Raw genomic sequence first — 20365 nt, forward strand, 5'->3', positions numbered from 1 at the left:
CTTTTTTTTAATCCTTTCACAAAGAGTGGGAGGAGAAAACAGAGCAGTGAGACTAGCTGGAACATTCAATACATATAGTCTACTCCAGCTAGAAGAAAGCTGGTGCAGCCACAGCTAGAGGTGGTTAATAATCCCAAAAATGGTCGAGGCAAATAGAAGCCACTGTTATAAAATCAGAGTAAGAAGGAAAGACAGCCAGCAAGGCTCAGGCTGTACAACAGCTACTCTGTCAGACTGCCCCTCTGCTGCCATCTGTCACAAGGCAACAAAATGTAGCAGAATATTGGTTGGAAGATTTAACCTCTACTGCCATACCACCAACATCCACTTCTGATGTCATGGACCAACATAAGAAATTAGGAGGCATCACTTTTGGAGCAGCCTTCATAATTGCCAAAGATCACTTTCTCTATCCTGCTCGGCCAAGCCTTATGCTACATCTACCCATAAGAACAGACCAACAGTTGTCACAGCAGAGTGTTAGGCACATGTGGCAGTCACTTTCAAAAGCACAACTTCTATTCCAATAGTCTCTTCCAGAATTTTCTCCCTCAGAAAAGGTGTTTTTGTAGCTACTTCCACAGTGGTTTGCCATCTTTGTGAAGGTTAAATGACAGTCAGGGAGGGGTGAGAGGAAACCGAGGTTTATTTTTTGATCGGTTCTTTTGGCTTTGTGAAAATTTCACCAGTTCTAGCTTCATCATTAGTGGAAACTATTATTGTACCTAACCGAGCAGGCCAGAGCTCCCTGCCTGTTTGTTAGCCTTCAGGCTCACACAAACATAGCAGCAGAAGCACAAGAGATGTTTGTTCCGCTGCTTGTCTGGCTAGTATAAATTCCATCTCCAAATGGAAAGTATTTTAATGTTATTTTGCCGGCTAGAGTTACCCGTATGTTAGGCCACACACATCCGTTTCATAACATACTCTACTCACTGGCCTCGACTCCAAAGAGACCTATTGCACCATGAAAAGCAAATGGCCAAGAAGCAGGAGCTCTTCTGCTGCAGGCACCTCTCCCTCATGCACCTGAGGCCTTGTTCACTAGTTGTTCTCCTACCTTCCTGTACTGGAAATACTCTGTTAGCCCAATCAGGAGAAATAAAGCAGAGCAGCCTCATGATGTCCCTGTCAGCACCAAGTCTGAAATTGGAGGACTGAAGGAATGTATTGATTACGACTGGTAGTAGGTGTGACCAGGATGAAATAGGACATAAAGTTGCAGGCCTCTTGAGCAAAAATGAAGCCCACTGTGATGAAAACAAACAACAAAAAACCCCAGAGAACGAAGGACTACTGTCTCCAGTAGGCAGGGAGGAGCAAGTTGTGGAAAATTACAAACAAAAACAAAAACCAGAAACAGCTATTGATGACTCAGTGACCTGAGGGGAAATCTTCTGGCTTATGGAGCCCCATATATCAATAATGGGGCAAGAAAATACTGATATTGCAGGCAGTCTGATGAACACTGCTGGCTGTAAAAAATAATGAAAGTTTTAGCTTCACAGAGCTTTGGACAGTTTTCTGTGGCAGAGGTAACATTTTGGGCTGGGCTGCCAGCAGTTAACACAGAGAGCTTATCTACCAGGTTCAAAAGCAGCAAACATAATGGGTAGGAAGCAAGAGTGTGAGAGACCTTTTTCTGAGCACAAAGGATCTAGCCTGCATTTCCAGAATATAAAATAAAACAGAAGATGGAGCTGTTCTGCCAAAGAAGATGAATGAGTGTATTGATACCGTAAGGGTGATAAACAAGAGATACACAAGAACTGGGGCTGACAGTTTTGCAAGGTCATGCAATTGTGAGCATGGTGCTATCACAGGCAACATTAAAAAGCCAAAAGATTGGAAATGCTGGGTCCTAGTGGGATAACACTGTGGAAATGTACCAGACAGAGGAGCAGGGGGTAGGCTAGGAGGAGGAAGAGAAAGAAGGAAAATGGACAGAGAAGTTTTCTTGGAGATCAGGTCAAAGACCTGAGGATTTTGTTCCAATTTCAGCTGTAAATGTGATTCAGGAGTGAAAACCGAAAAAATAAAGTTGAGTTAGAACTTATGGCTAATTAACTGGGGGGGGGGGGGAAGGAGTCACAAAATCACAGAAAGGATGGTAAGTTTGAGTAAGTGGAGTACTGGACTGTCTTACACGGTGCTGCTGAGCCATTCACAGCCACGCTGTCTCACTGTAAAACCTGAGTCCTTTCTGACTGGGGCAATGCTATTTGCAATTATCAAGCAGTTGGCTTCAACACTGCAACTGACACTTTCAAGTGTAAGGAAGCATCATGAAACCAGCCATCCCCTTTACCCCAGAAATAAGAGAACATATACTCGTTGTGGAATATGCTTTCATTAGGAGGAGGGGTGGAAATTCCAGGACTCTCATAAAACTTTTTTAGACCAACAGGAATACATTCTCTGAAGTGTTTCTGCTTCCTGCACAAGCACAGCCTTCTTACTTCAAAAAACCATCAGAGAACTACCTGCCAAGCTCAGGCCTGTAACAACATCAGGTGTGCTCAAGCTGCACCGCAGCCACCCCACAGCTCCCAGTGCTGAGGCTGCCTGCATCCCACAGCTGCACAGGAAGGGCAGCAGAGGGGGGCTGTGTCTGATCTGGGCACCATGCCTGGGTTCATCTGAGGTGGGAGAAGGGGGCAGTGCTATTTAGGCTCATAAGGGTGCAGGTGCATCAGCTTCAATTCTATCTATGAGGAGTACCTGTGAGATCACAGCTCTAAATACTTGAATCGAGCCTTCAGTTTCAGAGACTCTGCTTTACCAACACACGTCTTACTTGTGCTGTTACTCGAAAGGAAGTGAAAACCGGGTCTTTCTTCCTGGATCGCAGAGACGCAGGAAGAATTAGCTATGCATGCTACCCTAAATGCTAAGAAAACAAAACAAAACACCACAACTAGGAAACACTCCGTCTGAGAAACTTTGTTAAGCAAACCTACAGACACGAACCAAAACCGTCTGTTTCCTCTTGCTGTGCTGCAGAGGACACTGAGTGACAGTAAGGATGCACTGAAATTAAATAATGCCTAATGTAGAGGAGGTTTCTGATGCATTGCTGAGAGGTATGAGAGGGGCATTGCATTCTGCAGCACTGCAGGCTGCATATATGCATCAGGAGGGGATGTGGCAGCAAACTGCCCCCTCTGAATGTGGTGCTCAGTCCCGGTGCACCAGAGCACCAGATGCAATCGCGCTACCAACAATACAAAGTTTCTCTTCCCAACTCGGTGGTTTTCTCAGTCTGCTTCTTCTTAAGAGATGCTTTGAAATCCAACTGCCCTTTGAAGTTTCTCAAGTACAGCATGACATTTATTTAAGGTACAACCCAAACTGCTTTCTTTCCAGATCCCATCCCCTCTCTCTTCTCTCGTTTTCCTGCACGACTCCCACGCTCGGGGAGCACCAAAAACGGGCCCCCCCTCCGGCCACAGCCTTGCGTGACGGGAACCCGCGGCACGTGGGCGTCCGCCGGGCAGGCCGCCACGGCAGCAGGCTGACACCCCAGCCCGGCCGGAGGATCCCGTTTGAAGGGGAGGCAGGACGGGGGGGGAGAAGGCCGTGGCGCGGAGGCCAGCTGCTGACTAACCCGGCCGCGCTCTCACGCAACCCCGCTGCCTGTCAATCTCCCCTCGCCTCTGACAGAGGCCTGGCGCCCGTTCAAACCCTTGCGTGCAAGCAGGCGGGCCGCCTTACCCTGTGAAGTATTTCATAATAACAACAGCTGTTAAATATTGATGACTCCTGGCAGGCTCTGAATGCTTTTCGTGAAGGTTAAGCCTTCGTGTAATGGAACCTAATTCCTCATTATGCACTGTATCGGATATCTGGAAGTTGCCTAAAAAAAGCAAGAGGGCTTAAAGTACAGAATCAGAACGTAACTCGCCAGCACCAGGGAGCGGGGCAAAAAACAGCCTGGTGAAAGGCGAGGAGAGAGCTGCTGTGAAGTAAGATCCTTTCACAAACAGCACAGAACGCTACAGGAGCAACCACTGGAGCAGTGGATTTAGCTGTGTGTGCATATGGAGAGTGTATAGAGTATTAGCTAGGCTTGCGTGATGCAAGCAACAAACTCAAAATACCTTGCCTAGAAAGCACATCTCCTCTCTGCGGCTCACTGTTGCAACCTTTCTCTCTTGGTGTGACTCAAGAGATATCTCACCAAGAGAAAACCCCACACTATGCATTGCTAAAGATGTTTTTATATAGCTGTTTGCATCGCCCTAAGTAAATATTTGATTAATCACTTGGTCTGGTAACTATACCAGATATAAGACTGCCAAAGAGATGCACTCCTCTTAGGTTATCCCCAAGTATAAGACTTATTCCAAGCAACTTTTTCCCATTTCATCCCTGTAATTCCATTTGATCATCTACTGCTTTCAATCTGATAAATTGACGATGGGAGAAACCTGCTGATTTATAGATTCAGTCCTGGGGCCTCGATTTAATCCTTGTATTATTTCATTCTTAGCATGATTAAGCTGTAATATATTACCTTGTCCTAGTGTGTATTTACTTGCACACCCTTTTACATACATACAAGGTAAATACAACTGGATTATTCTGTTAAATTACAAAACAGGTCACAAGCCTGAGTTCTATGCAGTCTTAGGTAAGAAATCTGCAGTCCACGTGGATAACTTTCACATCAGCAGATGCAACCTTTATAAAAATTAAGATGGTTCCAACAAATTATTTGCCCTTTAAGGCTCAAGCTTGTAAATTCATTAATCGGATTCAAGTTGTGAAGTGTAAGTTTAATGTAGAAAAAATAATAATAATAAATTTAAGAGAATTCTGATGTATTTAGAGAAAATGCTTACTAATTAGTTCCAGTGGGAATGGCCTTAGAATGTACAAACAATGTAATCTTATATTTATTTTCCTTTAGTATTAATTTTCCTCCATACTGCACTATGAAACACTGCATGTTAAGCCTATGTAGAGCTGTTCACAGTTCAGCAAACTCAAGTGGGCTGCAGTGCGTTCTGACCTGCCACATCGTGACCGTTTGAGAAGGATCCCAGCAAATCTTACCGATCATGACATACATGCATACTCAGAGGTACAGTACTTCAGGACACATTCTATTATCTATGGAGCAGACAGTCTACCAAAACAACCTGCAAAGTTTCCCAGTTTTTCTTAGTGTCTTCAATTGCAGTTTCGTTAGATAGATGTTCAACTTTTTCCTTGTCTACATATTAAATAAACAAACAAATAAATAAATAAAAGCTTTTCTATATTCTTTGAATCGTTTTCTGTCTTTGAAGTGAAATAACTCTTTTTATATGGATCATATTATTTCATAAACCCAAGGTCATTTTTTTTTACCTGCTTGATTCTTCCAGTTAAAATAATTATGTGATGGACATTGGGGTACACAGCAGAGACAGCTCCCTTTGAGGTGAGACTGAATTGCCTACAACTGCTTACTTAGCAAGACTAATTATTGCATTAAATAAACAAACAAACAAACAAAAAATAAGCTTTTTCTAATGGGAAATAATTTGTTGAAATAAGTTTGAGTCTGAAGTATATTTTGGAAATATGAGACCAGAATTCTTTTCTTTCTTTTTTTTTTTTTTTCCCTAAAAAGGCAGATAAAAGAAAAGTTATAGGTGGTAAGAAGTGAGCAAGTACAGTCTACTGGAATCTTCCCCACTTTAAAAAATGGAGGCTCTTAAGTGTTGCATCTTTTGGAAGAAATGCAATAAAGTCCTCGTAAAATATTTATCTTGAGAATATCGGAACATTTTTAGTCTTTATCATCTGCAGAAGATGTGCACCAGTTTACCCTCTTCAATTTAGGTCTACAGTTCAGAACATTTAGTAAATCAGTCCCTGAAGAACGAAATCAAATCAAAGGCCAAGCATGAAAATAAACGCAACTAGGAAAGTGTATGAGAAAGTCTCTCTCACCCTCCCTGATTAAATCAATCTGACAATGACTGACTTATGTGAAATTTACATTATCTTTGCTTTCCTTTTCGGATTTGATAACCTCCTTCCAGCCCTGTGTTTCAAACAGTCTATCTCCTGAGCTTTCACTCCTCAATTTGTGCTGCTTTTATAACATTCTTGTCCCTTTATAATCTCATTTGCACCACTCTGCATGGAAAGGCACAGTCTAAATTCATACCTGCTATCTCCAAGAGGGAATTTAAGTCAGTATCTCTTAGAAAAGAGTTGAAAGAGCATATGTCAGTAGGCCAGTATATCACCCAAGAGACTGTTTAAAAATAGCCAAAGCACAAGATCTGGAGAGGATAAAGGAAACCTTTAAGATGAAATAAACATTGCATCTAAAATATTCACGCTGAGACCTTAGTGCACAGGATGTGCATATGTTACCCAGAAAACCAAATCTGGCTTCATCAGATTCAGAGCTAGAAGTATCATAAGAGCAATTCCTATCTGCCTTATACAGCAGCCATGCTGTATCCAGTTTTAAAGGCAAAGGCACGAGCACATTTGCTTTCCAGTGGACTTTAAATAAGCACACACACTTAAGAATCTCCACCTTTAAATCAGATGGAGACTGCAGGACTCTGCTGCACAAACACCGATAAATACATATCACAGAATATGGCACTCCCTTTCTAAGGCAGAGCTGCTTTGCTTTGGGTTTGGTGTTTATTTAGCTGTCTTTAGAGATAGCCATGATGAGACTGATTGTAATGAAGAGCTGCTTTGAGAGGTTAAATAGACCTAACAGGTGGAAAAAATATGGCTGAGTGAGGCTCCTCAACCTCTGGCTTTTATCCTCAAAGACATAACAGAAGGTGCTGAGACAAGATAAAAACAAAAGAAGTATCACGAACAGTATCTGAAATTATTTTAGATTCAATTTTCAGGATAGCTTTTAAACACTGAAGAATATCCCAGGAGTTTTTAGAATCCTGAAAAAAGAAAAAAGCTATTAACATGAGAATCTCACCTAAAAGTTAAGAATGAAGAAAATGTCAAGAACTGAAGTCAAAAATTGAAGTGCCAGATGACTAAATTGGTAATGCTACAATCCCTGGATAAGTTTAATGTGTTTTTATACACATCAATATTTTAAGGCAGGCATTTGAAGTCTAGTCCTGTAAAGCTATCCAAACAGATGGACCTTGCTCCCAACTGGAATCATTTGCAAGTCAGAGGGACTGTAGGGAAAGCAGATTGCTTTGCAGAACAGGAACCTTCTGCAGAAGTAGAGAATACACGTGCATCATGTGTTTGATTACTACAAGAACCTTCATTTTTCACTTCCTCACCACTGTTTTTCTTTGTCTCTTTTCACAGGCAGGTTCCATGCTCAGAAAGAAGATCCTGGGCAGACTCTAAAGACCTGAAGCAGGCAAAGAGTGGGCTGACATATTCTCTGTGTTAACACTAGAGAAATAAATAAATAAGTGAAAAGCCACAGTCCCTAAATCAATGGCCAAAATGAGATCCTTCAGCATTTCGAAAGTATAATGAAAATTACTACCTTCAAAAAAGACAGAAGGGGCAAGATTTGAGAGCTCTAGAAATGTAAAATGTAGCCCTGTTTTGATTTGCTATTTTATTTTTAAAAACAGAATTCTTAGATATAGAGATAAAATAAAAATCCAGCCACTCAATTCTTATCAGACCTGTCCCAGAGAAGACAAGGAACAGCCAAACAATGTTCTGTTTCTCAGAAACAAAGTTCTAGCTAATAAAATATAACCCTTTCTCCAGTTTCAGCTCTTCAGCGTGTTTGTCAATGACTTGAACAGGCAAGTTGGAGTCTCGCGAAGGTATCTGCTGCCTCAACTCACAGCAAGAAACAGAAGAAATAACAACTATTCCTTACGGGAATAAGGAAACTTGTGTTCCTCTCACGAAATATAAGAGACCGTGACCTCAACTTTCAAGAAAATTATATTTAAATACAACTTTCACGAAGGAATCAATGATAGATGAATAATATAAAGAGAATTATGATACATATGTTACTTCTCATGTTCCTTCTTATTATTCTGTCAAAGTCTTCTGAACAAAATTGGTAATATTCTACATACTGGCTCATCAGATCTGTTTTACACACATTATCTAACACAAAGATCTCCTTATACCAGTTTTCATCAGTTACAATGTGACTTCCACAGGATGTACACGGACTCTACCAGAATCAGACCAATAACTCTGAGACATAACTTATCAGCATTATGCTGAGGAAAATATGAAATGGTTAAGGCAGAAAACAAACACTGCAAACTGAAAAGAGCAAAATCAAAGATGCTTTTGCACATATTCCTTAATGTTGTGAAAATTAACTGAAGAGAATCTGTACTCTAGACCCAAATTTGTTTTTTGAGATGAGTAGTTTTAAGAGGGATTGTGTGAAAGCCTAGGTGTCTGAACGCTGCATCTCAAAGAGACTCTCCTCCTTTTTCCTCCTGCCAGGGCAGAGCTGCAGGGAGGAGGCTCATTTGTGCATTGCCGGTCTCGCAGGCAGCAGAGCTCTATTCCTCTGATCAAGAGATCACTTTCATAACCACTTTTCTGAGGTCACAAATGAGTCTGCTGCAGTCACGCAATCCCTTGCCTACCAGAGTTTACTATAACAATACAGGTTCATGAAAACCTTTTAAAGAGGCAGCACATCCTCTTTAGCAACGCAAATGTACGGCGCACACATGGTATCATATGGGCTGAACCAAAACATGTTGTGGGGCTGTTATATTTCACTTCAAGCAGGGGGAAAAATGTATGATTTGGAGTTTTACCTGGGTGGAACAATGTCCCTTAGGTAAAATTAAAGAAAAAAAACAAACCCCATAAATGAAGATAAATAGTTCTAGAATTCTTTTCAAGTACATGGGTGCCTTTTTCAAATATTTATTCAGCCCGTTCCTTTTTTATTATCTTAAAGGTCTGTGTCTGCCAACCATGTGCTACTGTGAATTATGCTAATTAAGATATTTTAAAGCCATGGTAAACAGTGAAACAAACATTACATTAAATAAACAACAGATATGATTGCTCTGAATTAAACATTTGCTGGTGCAGAGTTAGAAGCAGCAATGACACAGAAATGTACCATCAGGAAATGGGCTTACTATCAAAAATTTGTTCAGAAGAAATACTATGAGAATACAACGAGTACTAGCTAGAGCTTGTTTCTAGAACAAAAAGCCTGCTTTATACTTTGACTGGGAGTGTCCCACAAATGACCAATATCCTAATCTGCTTTATGGAAAAGCCACGTAGCTGTTAGTCGGAATGGTCTTTGGCAATGGTGGTGGTGGGGACATAAATCTAAGAGATTAAAACTCTTTTTCCTGCTATGGTAAGTCATTTCTACCCAGTGAATGGGGGTTGGCCTATTTTCACAACCAGTTATCACTACGGAAACAACAGTTGTTCCATCATGAAATATTTCCATTGATGTACTCCATCTAACTGAAATAAAGTTTTCTAAAGCTTCTAAATTACTTCGGAGCCTGTGATAGAAGAAATGAAGTTGGACGTATCTCTTACTGACTTTTGTGAGGATTAGTATACGTACACATTTCATCTACAGATAGAACGGGCTTGCCCAAACCAGCTTTGTAATCCAGCTTAAATAAGTAACAATAGCAATGAGGGCACGGCGCTGAGCCCACGAGGAACTCATGTATGGGCTGAGATGAGTTGTGTGCACACTGCACTACAAGCTCATTGCTATAATTTGCCACGTCAGATTAAAGTCTGTTCAGATATACGTACAAGTTCTACAGCTTCAAGGACTGTAGAGATGGGATGGTGTATGGCCCTTTGCTTCACCCAGAGAGATTCAGGCTTGACCCTGATATGCATCTTCATTCAGCACTGGGAGAAGTCCCCTCCCATCGGCACTAGAGTTTGCAGATTACACAAATGATGACCTTATGGTGTGGCTTTGATATGCCTCCTCAAAATTATCCTCACCTCTGTTACAGGCCTTGCCTATGCTAACAGATAGAAATTAAGCTGGAAACTGGGCAGGGAACAGTGGGACTGCTGCTTATGGATCCCACTGTCAAGAGGCTGGGGCACTCCATGGGAGGAAAGTCAGGGTGTGAGGCAGGCTCAGATGTGTGTCATCACAGCTTCTAGGCTTGGACAAAGTGCTGCTGGAGGTGGTGAGATCTATAAATGCAGGGTGTTGACAGCCTCAAGAGTGACTTCAAGGGTAACAGGATCAGTGCAGACAACGCTGAAGGCATTTCTGAAACAGACTATGGCTTCAAAACTTTCTGAAACTTTTGAAGAGGTTGCCCTAAATCTTGCATTACTGATTTATTCTAATTCAGTATTACAACTTCCCATGGAAAGGAAAATCATATGAGTTGGACTTACGCCTAAAGAAAGAGATGTGACTTTGTCCCTCTTTGTAAAATTTGGCTAAACCACAAGTTAATGCAAGATGAAATAGCCCTGGATAATAATGTTAAGTATCTAAGTAATACAGCATTTTTCATTCGTAGCTATGGAAAGAGATACGTGAGAATATTGCTGTTTTACTTTACCTTTACAAACAAATTATACTGTTCTTTTGGAGGCAGATGGCAAAGAAATCCTTCACAATAGCAGCAGTGAGCATCCGTATGGGTATTTCAGGGAAAACAGCTTCTAAGAATACTTGCTGCTTAGCGCTGCACTGTATGGCAACCTGCTGCAGAGCTGATACCAAACAGTTTTGTGCTATTGACAGTTCTTTTATGATTCCTCACTGTATGAAAATAAAATATTTTCAATCCTTTTTCAAGAACATGACCTCTCATGTTCAATTGCAGAATGGAAATTGCTCTAATTTCCAAGGAGATGTAAGAAGGAGTCTAATGCATGTCCCCAAATTCAATTGGATCTACGATTCTAGAGAAAAAATTGGTCAGTAATTTAGTGCGGTAAAATCAGGAGAAACAACAGCCTCTGTTATGTCAATTTCCAAATATTTACTGCAACCTTCCCTTGTTTCCTCTGTAGCTCTGAAAAGTTGCATACAACAGCCAAAGGTCTGTACATCACCTCTACACATGAAGACAGTGTCTTGAAATACCTGCAAATCTGTCTTTAAATTCCCCTCTTTTAGCCCTTTTCTGAAATTTATTTCATTTGAAAATTATCCAGAGAAACGTAATCCAACTCCCTTAAACTTCAGCTAATAAACTAAAATCGAACGATTTCAGATTAGCATAATACAAATCATTTTTTAATACATAAATTGACTTTAAATGGATACTAAGAGATATTCTTTCATTAGAAATAAGTTTAAGCACTGTGAGAAATTACAGTAATTACAATCAAGGTTCAGGGATTTCTGAGTAACTCAGTTACCAGAATTACATCAAGCATGCTCAGGAGAGAGCTGCTACTCTTGCCCCCTTCCTGCAGCCTTGATATATATGGTGCACAGCTACCTTTCTCTCATAGCTCAGTGCTTTTCAGACATCTGTTTTTTCTAACTGTGGAGATAAAGGTGCTCTTCTGTGACAACATAAATGAAGTTCTACCTTAGATAGGACTGCTGAAAAGTATACTCAGTATTAGGCATATTCAAGAGGGCAACAAATAGTGCAGCTGCTGGAAGAAAATTAAGGCAAGTTAGGACTTTGCTGCGACTGAGCCTTTTGCACGTGGTTGGGCATATGCTGTGTCTTAGTGCTGCACAGCCTTTGCTTGGTGCATAAAACAGGAGAAGGAGCTGGAGTGTCTGACTGTAGCGCTTTGCAACTGTCAAGGAGACACAGCTGGGAGTCGGTGGAGTCAAGGCTGGATTGAGGGGCAGGCTGGGAACAGGGCAGCTGGAGCATTCTTACGTCTAATGCATTTTCCACCACCCAGATGTTCCACAGTTGCCACTAATGGTGAGACACTGAACGCGCCAGTCCCTGAGGGTGTTTAAACCCCTGGGAAGCACTAAGGAAGCCCAGGCCTGTCCAGCATCAAGGAGGCACAAAGGTATTTTGGGGTGCTGATCATCTCTTCCCCCACACTGTTGCTCTGCTAAATTTAGCTGTGGTGCAGGAATTCAGCTGTGGTGCAAGATTCATTATGTACTTTAACCCAATGAGCCAAAATGCCATCTGAGACCAACATGTATTTAATTGCTCTGAGAATAAAACTTTGAATTTCCTGATCTATTCAAAGTTTGAATTTCCCATTAATTCCGCGTTCCCATCCTAACAGATGGCATACAGGACATAGTTTCAAAACTCCCTGAACTGGAGCCTATGCAAAGAGAATGAGATGAACTGAACTGTGCAGCCCTGGAAACCTGCTCTTTAGTCACAGAACTGTAAGCTTCTAAACAAACCGATTGGCGTGCCCCTGCAACCCCCCTTTCATGCAGCTAATCCTTCTGATGGAAACTCTTGCACCAAAGCTATCACTGCATGGGGCGCTGGAAAAGCACTGGTTAGCAGAGCTGACTCATCAGCTGATTAGCCCACAACATGAGCCACAAAGGACCAAGAATGCTCGTGGTGGCATGAAGCGTGTGGGTGGGAGCAAGGAATAAGCAATCATCTGGCAGCCTAATGTAGCAGGGAGGGTTGACAACAATCATTATTTATTCCCCCCTCCCGCCCTAAGGCTTCGTCCCTTTGCTGCAGTGATTCTCGTCATCTTGACGCTGTGGTAGGGCTCTATGCAGGGGAGGGAATGAAAGGTGCATCCCCTGTAGCCTATGAGATGAAAGCATGAGCTGGCTATCTGAGCTCACCACACCAGGACCACATACGGCAAAAGGCCCTCGTGAGGAAGAATGGGAAAGAGGTTTGCCTGGTCCTTCTTTCACCCAACAGGAGATGAGAACAATGTATTACTAGTAAAAAAAAAGAGAGTACTGCTTTCCCACCAATGTCAAGTCTGTCGGTTGAGAGAATAGATGGAGATCTAATGTTGGAATGGCAGAGGGCAGATGTAAGAAACAGAGCTTAGAGAAGCAAGGAAAACGAAGAAGGAAAATGCTGTAGCAATTATAGGAAAAGGGGGAAAGAAAACTATGGAGAAAATGAAAAAAAATCTACAGGTGAGGAAGATACAAAAAAGAAACATTTAAAAAGAAGCGTGATGATTTATGTCTAGGAAAGGCTGCTACGTTTAAATAGGTGGAAAATATTTCTTGAAGATTTCAGAAGAAAACAGATTAACAAACTACAGACAGTGGAACAGGGAAGGAAAGTCACCGAGGTAAGCTATAAAACCTAACACAGGAAAAATAAAATTGGCAGTTTTAATTAAAAGCTTGATATGAAAATACACTGATAAAATCCTCCGAAACTGACATGTATCCTATTAGTTCTGCATTAATCTGAGATCACTTTTCAGACTTCTTCCCCTCCAGCATCTTGCTAACCAAGCAGCAGCATGGCTAGCTGGTGCCCAATTTGACTAGCAAAAAACCCTCTCCAGCTGAATTAACTGAAGTTATGAAGGTAGGAGCTTGCTTTGTTCAGAGATTTCAGAAGCTGAAATATATGCTGAAGCTAGAATATTTCAAGCGAGCACATCAGTCCCAGTCTGGACATGGTGACTTGACCTAATTAGAGAGAAAAAATAGAGACACAATAAAGCACCCTCTTTACCCAGTGACTTCCTGAAATTTAGCACCACTGAAGTTCTAATCTCCCCTCTAGCCTCGTTCTGCCGGAGATGACTATCTGAGTCACACTACTGCTGTTAAAGACATGATCAATTACCACTGTGATACTTAAAAGGTGAGATTGCAAAGCAAGCCATTGAATTGACATTACCTCTGTTTTCCAAGCCATACCTTTTCAGGAATGAATGTAGGATTACTGTCCCCTAACAAAATGGTACTTACTACCAAATTAATTAAATATTTCTGAAATGCTTTTTAGCATCAATAAGAATGAAGACTGAATATCACATTATGCAATACCTTCATATTCTCTGCCATTTCACTAAGCGTATACTTGGCTCACAAGAAAGAACTCTTCCCTGGAAATAATATATAGAGGTATATTGCTAGTGTTTAATTATTATAATATATTATTATGATGATGGTTCCAAGGAAGTGTTGAAAACATCCAATTTCTGCTGAACAGTTATTTTAAAGCAGTTTGCATGATTGAGCCTTCGATAACTATTAGAGTTACTCCCATAATTTTAAACATCTTTGATTTCCTCATACAAATCTATTTCTTTTTCCAGATATAGAAGCTTTTTCTACATGGAGCAATGTTTATAAAGACAGAAAAAAAAAAAGGAATGTAGATTCATTTTTTTCCACTATTGTCTTAGCCATCATCGCAACATATTGGCATATTTTCCACATAAATCCTTACATTTATCAGTTCAAGATCTATCTAGGTTAGATTGCCTGTCCCCTGAAGAAATGTTTTCATAAGATATTATTTATTGGGCCGTTTCCCCTTACAAGGTTTATAGGGGCCATCTGATGGCAAAGTATCATTTTAAAAAATTATTTGGAACAAAATACTGAGTCTTTGTGACAAGCTTTCAGTAACACTGATACACAACATAATACTGACACATGGATAATAACACTTCTGGTACAGATATTGAAACCTTAGGGAATATTTAAGGTTAATATAAGGGCCATATATGTTCTGCAGGTATACAATTAGTAAAGTGATTATGAAGTCATGAATGGATCAGAAAAAGAAAACCTAAAATATATTGGGGTTTGATTTAGATCGGATCTTTCCTTGCTTTCAGTCTTCTTCTCTCAGCTTTTTTCATCTGTTTCCAATATGTAAGCAGCCAATTCACTGCAGGTTCAGCGGTAAATGGAAATAGCTGAAACTTTATTTATTTATTATAACAAAAGCTCCAGACAGAGATTTACTTCCAATATATACTTTCAATTTTACATATTCCACAGATTTAAAAAGGGAATGCATTGAGGATATTTCAATAGAATCTTAGGGACACAGTAAGTCCATGTGATCTGCTTTCGGCAAGACAGTTATGTAGCATCAAACCTTCATGAAAGAAATTATGAGCTTCTTTGAAGGAAGTTTTAAAGTCTATTTGCATCTCCTCTTAGGAAACATTTATTTCAGTTTCCTGATATGCATTCTGCTTCCACTTCTACAGGTGTAAATATTTTTAAATCATCATCACTTGTCTTCCCTACATGATTGTACTAGAATTCTAATCAAATTAATACTGGATTTATAAAGGAAAATCTGCTATGCCTTATCCAAAAAGTATTTAATTTAATGGTGGTGAATGTTCAGAGCACAAATATGTTACTGCTACATTTGATTTCTTTCAAAAACATAGAAAATTCTTTGTCCAAACCAGGCCCCATCCAATGCTTTAAGATTTCCAAGCACCTAGATAAGATATAGTCACAGCCTGGAAAGACAGCTGTCTTACACAGAAACAGCCATATAAACCATGTGATAAATTATTAACTTTGGGATTTGGCTAAACTATTAATTTATTTATTTACTTTCATACATCTATAAATCTACCAGCCATCTGCAGCTTTGCTTATAACAAGACTGCTGTGCTTAAGAACTAGTGAGTAATCCAGGCATTACTTCAGGAAGGGTATTTCATCCTTAAAGAGCAACACAAAGAAGGGAAAGGATGGCTGTAGGAGAAAGAATCAAAGACACAAAAAGAGGACAGAAGGTTGTTTAGTAGGCATGGCTAATTACAATTACATGTAATAGGCAAGGATTATTACATAGTGAGAAATGATTATGACAATTACATGGCCTTGATGGGAAAAAGCTGGACACAGAGATGCCCACAAAGGCAGAAGAGCATGTTGTTCATCAGAGAAATAGGCAAGAAAGAGAAGTTACAAGCTGTGATTTCTGTGGAGCACCAATGACATCTGGAAGACCTGTGATACAGAGGCTACAAAACAAATAGAACACAAGATTTGGGCAAGTCTCTATACTGTGTTCAGAAATGGAGTGACAGTCAGCGATGGTCGAGGGGGGCAAGATGTCTATAAGGTATGGAGTCAAGATGGAGAGAAGGCACTGCATAGGTGCTGCAGGGGCCCTGAGCATGTCCACTGGAGGCTGGATTTGAGCTCCAGTCCTTACCACCTCCCAGCTGCTCTTGGGCCCGGTCATGGGTACCACTGACTTCTGGGTTCTGACCTGTGGGCTAATGTCCTAGCCTCAGCCTGTCCTCAGGGAGGTGGCTGGTACCCATGACTGTGTCTGGCTGCCCTCCTCCTGGGTGCCCTGCTCCTGCCTGGTCTGGTGGACACTGAGTAGCTGACAGTCCCTGTCCTGATTGGTCTCATGGACATTCTCATTGCTTTGGGAGCAGCCATCTCAGGGGTTCGTGACAGCAGGTGTTTGACCAGTAGTAGTGCCAGCCGCCACATAGACAGGGATTTAGTACAAAAGAAAGGAAGAACCAAACTTGCCCATAGGAAGCCCTCAAAGATATAGCAGACTGTTTTGGAAATCATACAAAGAAGAGGACTGAAAGGTATGAACTGATGAAACTGGAATCATCTCCAAAACTAGTGGAGACTAGTAAGAATGTACAAAATCAATTACTAAAGTAATCCTGAGAAAAACAGCTTTCCTTCCATGTCAGCACTGAGCAAATGTCTCAAACTGCTAGTCAGAGACAGCACCACTGAGCATTACAAGACACTAGAGTTCTCAGTCATTGACACACATGTTCTAAAGTAGTAATTGGGTTAACCAGGGCTATCTACCTAAATTCTGGTGAGGTGTTTTGCTTATTGCTAGTGTTAAATTTAATTTCATTTGCTCATTTTAAACTCCAAGCACAGAATACAAATAAAAACATATACCCTTATTACGTTCAAAAAAGTCAATAAAATACTATCGGTTAACAAAACTTAAATTGAATTTATCAGAGACTAAATAAAATCTTGAAAAGACAGAATTTATTACAAAAAGAAAAAAGAAAAAACAAAGAAAAAATAAAACAAACAAAAAAACAACTAAGAGCACTTAGCCTTGCTCTCTTCCATGTCTTGGTACCCTCTTGTCTTTGGCTTGAGTCAGTCCAGTAGATTTTCAGGTCTATTAGAGATGGAAATACATTTAGCACCACAGAATAAAAAGCCAGTCACTCACTGGCAAAGCATGCACCTACCTCCTGCAAGTCAGAAAACAGCAGATACAGACAACAACAATAAAAACCCAAAGGGAAAATACTGATGTACATGACAGACAATGTCTCAAAGCTTCAACAGCCCAAGAATTATCAGGACTTGGGGGAGCAGAAAAAGGAAGAAGTTTCTGTCAATAAAGCTCTTGGAAGTAGGTCATAAGACATATCTACGTGTAGTTAAGGGGGAGATGCAACATAGCATTTATTTGAAAACCTAATAAGTAGAAGATGGAAGCCAGTTAAGGAATTAGCTATTAATCTTTGTCCTATTCCCTCTTGCAGAAGCTCAACCTTCCTTATCTCCCTAACCTGCCAAGTTTAAGACCATCAGTAAATGTCTCTTTACATATAACTTGTTCTTTATTAGGTATGAAGTCCAGCTGAAAAGATAGGGAAAAGTGTTGGTAAGTACAGCTTAAAGCTATCCTTTTGTCTACTCCTGACATATTATGCATCCTTCACATTTTCTCTGCTACTCTGCCTACCTCTGCATGTTGAGATTGCACCTCATGAACTTCTCAGGGTCTCAGCAATCAGCCACCATGAATTGCTAGTGAGACATATAAGACAACATTTAGAAGTGATTTCTAAGGGATTAAAAAGTCAAGAAACTGAATGAGAGTTTTGAAATGCAATATTTTTTTAAAAGTCTGAGAAAGGAAACAATGTTTCAGATCTACATCCAAGTGGCAGGATCTTAATTCAAGATATTCATGGATTTGCCTTCTCAGAAGTCTTATTAGAAATAATTTCTGAATATACTTTATGCTACTTTTGAAGAGTGGTCTCCAAAGCAGTTATGACAATAACCGAGAAACAGTTCCCACCCATCTTTATCCACAAATATCTAGTAAATGGTCTTATGACAGTTCGCTGTATTTTGCTTAATAATGTGATAAACGACAAGGAACACTAAAGCAGAGAGGGACCTATATGCAGTGGAACATGAATTGTAGCTTGGTCTGAGCATATGCTTCCTTCTGTATGGATCATCTTGAACTCTGCCTTGGCATAGCCAATATATCTGTACAGACACAAAAGAGTGAAGTTATCTGATCAGGCAAGAACCAGAGAGAACATGTCTGCACCAGACATGCACAGAGTGTAGCACAAAGATCTCTGAGCTAGATTTAAGGGTGTGGGCACACAGCATTTGAGAAAGGTGTAGCTATGGGATGTTAACGCATGTATTGGGAGTAAGCTGTACCTGTCAGGAAAGTTAATTCACATGCATGTATCTCCAAAGCCACTCTGCTTCTTGCTGAAGGACCAGTTCTGACATCTGTATTATTTCAGAGTTCTCTGCAGAGAGCTTCACCTTGTACTGTAAGCCAAAAGTGATGCAGTAGCAGTGTGAGGAGAAAAACCAGGAAGGCAGTCTCCCACACTGTTCTCTAGCCTAAAACTATTTGTCCTATTCATCTTCAAAGCACTTTGCAATTATATTATGCCAAGATGAATTCCGCATTCGGTTGGACAAGAGGTATTGTCTTTCTTTTAAAATATATCTGCGTTTAAAATTAGAAACAAAGTAAATCATTTTCTTGACAGTAAAGAAACATGTTTCCTCTCAGAAACAGTAATCACTCATGAAACTGAGAACAAGCATAAAGCAAGCCAAAGTTCATGCCCAAGGGAATGCTTTCCTACCTCCCATCCAATGCAGCAGCAATGAGGGCAAAATTATTGTTACCTTTTACCACTGCAATTGCTAGCACCTTCTGGACTGAAAGTACCATCCTTTAATAAAACCCAATCTTCTTTCCAAATCCAAAGAAAACCTGGGCTTCAGTAGAACTGAACTTACACTAGGTTTTTAGTCTTCAAAACACAATTTAACTGAAGAAAACAAGGTCACAGGAAGTCCATTCATTATAGTGTAGGATAAAAGAATTTGATCCACAGGATGCTAGAAGTGTATTTCAATGGCTGGTTCCACGCTGGGCCAAGGAAGCTCTTAACTGCAGAGGACAGATTAAGCAAGAACAGTGCTCAAGCAAGATCAAATTTCTGAATACAAAAAAGCACATATATCTGTCTGCTGGTTTAGATGGGCCCATTTTTATCCCTGCCATATGCATGCATTTATATTTACACTGATGCTATATGAGATTCATAGTGCAAACTAACCAAATGGAACCAAGCATAAAAGCCCATCACATCAGAGTGGTTAAAAATGACTAACCAAGCTGAAGGAAGATAAAGACTTGTGCTTAACAGCTCAATACTTGGGGGATTTCCCCTCACAGTGTACCAATATAGCAGCTGTGGTTTGTGGGAACACCTTTAAAACCAGCTATTCTGTGTTTCAGTGACCATGTTGTCTGGTTCCAAGTGTACTTCTACTGCTAGAAAAAATGGAACTGTTCTACTGCCAAATACCCTTAAGCGAAATCTCACAGTCAAAGATGCTTCTCCTGTCACTTTTCATTTCCAGTTTCCTGTTTTTATCATTAGTCTTACCAGTATCAGCAGATAAACTGAGGGTCACTGCAATATTCACTAGAATGGAATTCAGCAGTAGAAAGGTGGTAGACATAGATCCAGAACTGCAAAAGGAAATTCTACACAAGCAGCCTTGTAGTATTTCCTAAAGATAGCACAATGTCTATAAAGTCCAGCCCTGTTTGTGAGATGATTAACACAGACTAACAGCTCTGAGCTTCAAACGTTTGACAATACAGAAAATCCACAACACGTGACACACAGACACCAAAGGAGTACCAGAAAAGATCTTACAATTATTTATTATTAATGCTCTTTACTTGCCATTATACTAAAAAGTAGGTATGTAATTTAGAGTTAGCCTGAGAACGTGACTTTTAACATGCTGTTGCACTAACTGGTCACTTGACCTTCAAAGGTGATAGGAATTCAAGCAGCTTAAAGAGTCCTCTTGTTCTTCCTGAATATAGGCTTATTCCAAATTAAATCCTGCTTAAACAATATACTCTGTTCTGCTCTAAAACGTATCTCATTTGCAGGAAATTAAAGAGAAAGCTAACTAGTAAGAAGAGGTATTAAAGCCTTCAGACTTGTAAAAAAAAAAAAAAAAAAAAAAACGGCAAAAAGATGAGATAAAGGCCTCTTCCAAAAGTAAGAAAAGGATCTTCCAAGGGTCAGAGAGGTCTTCTTCAGGTTATCTAAGAACACATGTACAGGAATGTATACACAGACAGCCTTCTTAGTGTCTTGACACTTCTACTAAGATTTCACCAAGGTAGCATTTTAGCTACTGATTGGACAGCGACTT

The 20365-nt window shown here is 40.3% G+C and overlaps 1 protein-coding gene across 5 annotated transcripts in view; it reads right to left on the reverse strand.

Moving 5' to 3' along the window:
* AHRR (aryl-hydrocarbon receptor repressor) overlaps positions 1 to 20365 on the reverse strand; it is an 82230-nt gene that overhangs the window by 29785 nt on the left and 32080 nt on the right. The gene's annotated exons all lie outside the window — the stretch shown is intronic.

This window comes from Coturnix japonica, chromosome 2, assembly GCF_001577835.2.
Source record: "Coturnix japonica isolate 7356 chromosome 2, Coturnix japonica 2.1, whole genome shotgun sequence".
Classification (NCBI taxonomy): domain Eukaryota; kingdom Metazoa; phylum Chordata; class Aves; order Galliformes; family Phasianidae; genus Coturnix; species Coturnix japonica.